The sequence below is a fragment of the Hakea prostrata genome, chromosome 4 (assembly GCF_041222555.1).
Source record: "Hakea prostrata isolate BN-2017 chromosome 4, UWA_Hpros_2, whole genome shotgun sequence".
Classification (NCBI taxonomy): domain Eukaryota; kingdom Viridiplantae; phylum Streptophyta; class Magnoliopsida; order Proteales; family Proteaceae; genus Hakea; species Hakea prostrata.
Genome location: NC_142603.1, coordinates 18,027,222 through 18,035,492, shown reverse-complemented (window position 1 = coordinate 18,035,492; position 8,271 = coordinate 18,027,222).

Genomic DNA, 8,271 nt, shown 5'->3' with positions numbered 1-8,271 from the left:
AACAAAAAGAATTAGCACAATTTGCATCATGAGTCATCTTGGAACAAATTATTCTAAAAATTATGCAAAAACTAGTAGAAACATACACATACATATGCCGCTTTACAACTTAGTGAAACAACTAACGGAAAGAAAGTGGCTTTTTGTAGCTTATTAGAATATTTTAAACATGCAGTAAATATTAGTGAACTCCCTGAAGAAACTATTAGTCAAGGAATAACTTTACCCAAGTGAAATAAGAGAATCGATATTTGATAAATTAGCATCATCCATAGAATCTACAAATTCAAAATTATTATCACAATATATACAATTAAAAGAAGACACAAGATCAATAAGACAAAAATATTGTATACATAGGATTTCGAGTTATTTCGATCAACTTGACGAAGACCTCCCCACGGTATAAAAATATAGAAAATATGAAAATGAAATTAGCTATATCTTACGGATATGAACCATTTGATAGAAGTTTAACTTTAATCGAAACAATAAATATAAAAACTCAAGAAATGAAAATAGAAATCCAAAAACAAAAAGATATAAGTGATGAGATAGTAATCTTGAAACAACAAATCAGAAATAATTATGATAGTATACATCGATTAACCGCTCCAAGATATTTAGGACCACGCGGCCCTACCCTAGAAGAAAGAAAACTTCTAAAAGAATTTAGACAACAAAATTATGAATTATTTGAAGAAATTGGAATATTATTAAAACAATTTGAACAAATAATTAGAGTAAATGAAGAAAATGACAAACTTTATTTGAAGATTATCATAATTCGAAGAATATTACTAAATGGACCAAGAAAATAAAAATTATAAAAATGAACTAATAGTACTTAGACAAAATCAAGATTACATAAAAAGTGAATTAGAACAAATTATGTCTGTAACAAACCAATTAAAATTACAACAATTACCAACAAGTGAGGATATACATAAATTAATCTTTTTCTTTGAACAAGAGCAAAATAGACATATAAAGCATAAAGAAATATTTAATTTATTGAACGAAAGATGTGATAAAGTCAATATTAGGTGTGATCAAATAATGGAAAAATTAGAATATTTAGAAAAGATAATTAAACAAATAGGATATTAGGCTATGGAAGACAACCTGATATATCAACAAATTTTACAACAAGCCAAAGAATATCACCCAGAAACGGAAGGCTTATCAAAATATGATCCAGGACAACCCACTGATAAAATACTCCTTAAACAAAATAATGTAATTATATTATTACATTTAAAACTCCTAAATAACTTAGAACAATTACACAAAGATTTGCTTTTAGTACAAGATTTAATACCAAAGAAAACCACAGTAAATGATATATTATCTCAAATGGAAAATCTAAATATTAACAAGACAACAGGAATAGATAGACTCAGACAACCAAAACCCCTAGCTAAATTTTACGTGCAAAAATCATGAGTAAAATGATAAGAAAATTTTCGAATAGACAACTAGTAGGACAGTCCTCCAAAACTTCTGAAAGCCCACAAGAAAATAAAATAACAGAAATTGTAGATATAAATGAAAATATAGAAATATTTAGGAATAATGCTTTAAATCTATTAAACCCTAAAACCTTATATAATACAAAGAAACTTCCCAAGAGATACTGTATTTATAAGACACAAAAACGAAGAAATTGTAAGTTGTTTAGAAGGACAAACCATCAGATTACCAATGGTGGACAAAGAATTAAAAATATTATTAAAACCAAAGCATATTAAATTAATACACACTGGAATATTTGTAGTTGGAATAAAATCCCTTACTCGAAAACACTTAGGCACTAAAGCCCTGGTAACAATATATGATTCTAGATGGAAAAACACAAATTCAATAATACAATTAATGGAAATAGATATGAACAATAATGTAGGATTAGTATTCTTCACCCCTGATATGTTAATTGATAAAGAAGCTTTTATAAACAATATACGAGATAGGAATCCAAACTAAAGGATATGAAGGATTTACAGAAACAATCTTATAATATGTACTGGATTTTTAGGAGCCGGAATACAAAATTCAACCACTAATTATAAAATAAATATAAAAGATATAGTAGAAAGTATGGCTAGTAAAGGAGTAAAAGCCATAACACCCCCTAAAATAGACTCTTTTGAATATGCAGGATTACCATGGAACATTTCTCAAATAGTGCAAAACGATACACAAATGACAATAACTCCATCTGAACACTCAATGTATCAAACCGCTAAAGGAGAGACATTAATAAAATTCACAAATTATACAACCCTAACTCAACCTAAGACAGACAACGATCTTTGAATCAATTAGTGATTAAACAAAACAAAATGGATATCAAAAATACTTTAAAAGAAATGCACCAATCATTAGATAAATTAACAAATAATATAGCAATAATTACCAAATTAGTAGAAGAACAATGTAAAAAAGATATGTTAGAACAAGAAAACAAATTTAAGGTTATAGAAAAACAGAAAGAACTTGTTATAACCCCCGATACAAATATCACCTATGAATCTGACATAGAATTCGAATCAGAAATATCAAATATTATTAATACGGAATATGTTGTAGATCCAGAACGTGAGTATATACAAGAAATTATAGATAATATAAATAATGAATATATGGAACCACAAGAATCTAGAGCTAGTGCTTCACATCAACCTCACAATACTCACATACGAGATACAACAATGAGTACTGAAGATGGATCATCTGGAATGAATCTACCTAGACCATCTGCACAACATAAAGATATATTTTGGTTACCGGGAAATACCAACAATTTTAATCATAATACACAATGGAAATCTAGAGGACAAAGATATCCTACCGATGAACCGATAATATTCCGAGAATCATGAGCAAGGAGCTATATTAAATATAACACATCATGATCCACAAAAAATGGAATGTCATGTTATAGCTATTTGGAAACAAAGAGTTACTAATGATATTTATAAAAATTTTAATGTAGAAAATTTAACAACGGAAGAATTATTTGCTAGATTAGAAACATATTTAGGTGACTCAGTTAAAGTGATATGGGAAAAATTTAAACAAGAATATCAACCCACATATCAATATTTAATAAATCTAGGAAATAATCCCTTCAATTTCTTAAATTATGTAGGCCAATTAGTCACTGGAAAAGACCCAAATTTAGGAAACACCACAGAGGGCTGATGCCTTAAAAACATTAGAACAAATGTCTTTAACAGATTATCGATATATTAAACAATTTTGTAATGATTACATGTATCATGGAATAAAATCTGGATTATATTTTAATAAAGAAATAAGTGACAAACTATTCTTAAAATTACCCGGAATATTAGGACAACAAATACTCGAAGCTTGGAATAAATTTTTAAAAGACAATGCTTTGAGCATATAACTAAAGCGAGATATGCACGGTCTCGGTATAAAAATACAATTTATAATGGAAACACTCAAAGCTAAATGTGCGGACCAATTAGCACAAAAACAATTAAAGGGTGATAATAGCTATTGCGATATAATGTATGTCCCACAACAATACAATAGAAATATACCATTCTATAGAAAACAAGCTAAACAAAATAGAAATTACCAGAATTCTAAATACAATACAAATCCCACTAAAAGCCAAAATAGCTATACTAGTAAACCTCGAAAAACAAATTCCAATTACTCTATCCGAAAATCTACCGCTCGAAAACCATTTTTATCTCAAGATAAACATGTTCGACGATATGACCCTCGACGGACATATAAACAACAATTAAAGTGTTATACCTGCGGCAATACAGGACATTTTAGTAATAATTGCCCAAATCTACAAAATACATATACTCAGAATGCTTATTTAGTACAAAATACAAATCAAGCGTTATTAGAAATTGATAAAGATGTTTCCGACACCGAAAGCATTTATAGTATCATTACTATCCATGATAGGGAAGATATAGAACAAGAAGATCTTGAACAAAAACCAATAGAAGAATTATTCCACAACATCAATTTAAACCATATTTATTAAATGACAAGTTGTTCTCATAATTGGATAAACAACAAAGGCAACCTACAAATAGGATGTCTTTACTGTGGCTTTTGGCCATCTTTACAAAACCGGTATCAATGTAACAAATGTTATAAAGAAGCCTGTAACTCTTGCCTTACTGGCAAAACCTCTCCATTTTTACGCACACCCGAATATTCAAATATAACTCTTCTCTCACCTACCTCAACCCAAAACACACCAGTTATACGAGACTCCCACAACACCTTCCCGATCTTCGATTAACACAAATTGAATCAAATAATGCACAACTTCAAACTCGCGTTTCAGCCCTCGAATCTGATATCGTCTCTATTAAATCTGACATTCAAACCATGCACACAACTCTACATACCTTAACATCCAAGGTCCAATATATTACTGACTTATTACAATTAAAACAACATTCTCAATCACCGCCTACCGAGCTCTACAACACTGAATATTCTACAAACTCTGACCCCGCTTCTTTTCCCACTTTCCAATGTTCACCTCACCCAACTTTACATACTCTTTTGGTCAAAGTCAAACTAACAATTCTTTCCACCAACAAAGAGATATTTCTTATAGCCCATGTTGACACCGGATGTACAAAAAACCTCCTTTCTTCCCACTTTATCTCTGAACATGATACTCAGCCCATATCCGACCCACAAACTACGCTCAGTTATGGTATTGATAATATTCCCCATATATATACTCATCAACTCAAACCTTCCACAATTGCTTTTCGCAACCATTGTAAACAATATTCTCTTTCCTACCCCCTTGACACTGTTTATATCAAAACTGACATGCCCCCTTCTATCGATATGCTATTAGGCCTAAATTTCCTTTTAAATCAAAATGCGGGTCTTCTAATCACCAAAGAGGCCCTTCTTCTCTTTGATGGTTCTACCCTTACACCCACGGTTTCTACCAATGAATATCGCGCGTCACGCCGTCGCATCACCCAATCAGAGTCGGCAACTTCGCGTGGTGGAATCGTTAAGTCGACTTCCAAAACTCAAAAAACAAAACCAATTAACATTTCTTCAAACACATGCGCCTTGTACACGAAATCAATGTGGATTACCTCCACTTCAATTACAATATAATGAACATATTGCAGAAACTTCGAAAAAGGAACAATGAATGACTTCGCATAATAGAACCCGAACATTTTGAACATCTAATCACGGGTAAATCTTTATATTATAGTCTTGACTCAAACAATGAAATCCAACGAGATAATTAGAAATTTAGAAAAATTAGAAATCATAGCAAATGATAATCCACTTAAACATTGGAATGTTACAAAACCAATTTGTAAATTAGAAATAATTAATCCTGAAATGCGAATAGATACGGAGACGAGTGGAAATATACACCTAAAGATAATGAAGAATTTCTATTACACATGAAAGAATTATTAGAATATAAATTAATACAAAAATCAAATTCTCGACATTCTAGTGCAGCCTTCATTGTAAATAATCATGCCGAACAAATTAGAGGAAAAACCAGAATGGTAATAAATTATAAAAGATTAAATGATAATACACATGAAGATTCTTACAAAATACCTGAAAGAGATTATTTGTTAAGTCATATACAAGATTGTACAATTTTTAGCAAATTTGATTGTAAATCAGGTTTCCACCAAATAAAAATGCATAAAGACTCAATAGAATGGACAGCCTTTTCTACGACCTTAGGACATTTCGAGTGGTTAGTAATGCCCTTTGGTTTAAAAAACGCTCCATCTGTCTTTCAAAGACGAATGGATGATATATTTTTAAAACATAAGAAATTTGCTATAGTCTATATAGATGATATTTTAGTCTATAGTAAAACACCTCAAGAACATATAAGTCATTTGAAAATAATATTTGCCGAATTTATGAATAATGGTATAATTATTTCAAAAAAGAAAATGGAAATTGGTAAACAATACATTAAATTCTTAGGAATGGAATTAGGCAATGGTACTATTAAGTTACAACCCCATATTGCCACAAAAATACATGACTTTCCTGATAAATTAACATCTATAACACAAATTCGATCATTTTTAGGCTTAGCTAATCAAGCTAGACCTTTCATACAAAACTTAGGAAAATATTTAGGACCGTTACATCATAAAACTTCATCGAATGGCGAACACAGATGGAATAATCAAGATATTCTTCTTGTACAAAAAATTAAAAATCTTTTCTTAAATATTCCCTCATTAAGATTACCTACAGATAAGGATTATCGAATAATAGAAACTGATGGTTGTGAAGCTGGCTGGGGAGCTATTTTAAAAATTAAACCATCAGAACAACACCCTAAATCAACTGAAGAAATCAGTAGGTATAACTCAGGAAAGTTTAGTATAAAAACATTGACCTCTGTTGAATACGAAATTGAGGCCTTATTAAAAGGACTTGATTGTATGGAAATATTCTTAACAAATCGACCATTTACAATTAGAACAGACTGTGAAGCCATAGTCAAGGCATATAATAATTTAAATGAAAGGAAAATACAACATAGGAGATGGGTTCTTTTAAGAAACCATTTTTATAATAGAGGATATAAAATTACAATTGAACATATAAAAGGTGTAGACAACAAAACTGCTGATTTACTATCCAGGATACACCAAATTTTACAGGACCCTGGTTAACCACCTTTATTTTATGATTACACAGGAAGATGATATGATCCGAGATCTCATACAAAGGAGTAATACAACTCCAGAACAAAGCTCTACAGCTTCTCCTCTGATAACCCCCTCACAATTATTGAATAATACTTTCTCACCACAAACACGGCGTTTACCTGCCAGCATAATGGGAACAGTCGGTAATTCAAATACCAGTGCAGCTCGCACATTCCCTTCTTTCTCACCACACAGAATTCCCTCTCCCCCAGAAACTATAAACTTTGGAAAACATATTCTGTTCAAAAACTCTCACATGAAGTTTGAAAATAGCAATGGCTATATGATCAGTGATGAAGAGCAAATATGTTTGGACAACATATGGTACAATGCAAACAAGTGTATCACTCAACATAAAGCTATCTCAGGATTAGCCAATGCCATACATCTCTTGCTTTCCTATACGGACAATTGCGAACAAAGAAAGGCAAGGCGAAGTTCTACGTCGTCTACCAAGGACACAATCGGCATTTTCTTGATTGGGAAGATGTTGCGAAGCTACAAAGGGTTATCCCACTCCTTTCTTCAAGGGATATGAGACCCTCGAACAAGCACAGATTTTTGCCAAGTCGATGATTGGCCCAACATATTACGTAGATCCAAAACTACGTAATGCTCCTCCTCAACAACCTTCTTTCTCCAACATGGCTCAGAGGAACACAACTTGTATACAATGCGAGCCAATCAAGAACAAAAACCGGAACTCTTGGATCAAGTAGCCAATTGTTCTATGAGGATAAGCAAGTTACAAATAGAAAATGCTACAAAAGAAAGACTAATTCAGCGATTAGAAGCTTCGAACAAAAGCCTCTTAGCTGAGCTACAACTTTACAAAGCACAAGATACTCCATCGACAAACGAAGCTCAACAAGTTGAACAAGTATCACCAGGCTCTAGCTCACAATCACCAATGGAGGCCTTCAAAACAGAAATACTTGGAGAAATAGAAGCTCTCCTTCAACAAAAATTCACACAATACGGCGGAAGCTATCGTGGGCCCATAAACCCACGGGACGAACAAGAAAGAACATTGACCCCACAAGAAGACACTGAATATGAAATAGTACGACGAAGACACAACAAAGGAAATCTCCGTCAACATCACAAAATCTCTTGGAAATGTAGATTGAACAAAGGGGTGATTCCCTAACCATCCGTCTCACACCCAAATGACGTTAAACTTAGGGATGGTTTTGTGTGGACCTTAACAAAACCACAAGGATTTTGGCCCAATCCATAAAGGACCACATGGTTCATAGGACGACCATGTAAAACTACATAATTGTCCTTAACCCTCGATCCGGGCTACAACAGGATCCATGCTAGTACCAAGCATGAAAAACATTGGGTAAACTAGGCCAGGCTAGTATAAAACCGGCTAACCACGAACACGGGTTACAAAACGTAGTGTTCATCACACTTTAGCATGCTAAGGATAAAGGTATGCCAGGCAAGAACCCTGTCTGTAAAATATGGGTTACACACCTGAACCAAACCAATGTGGAAAACAGTAGTTTTATACTAC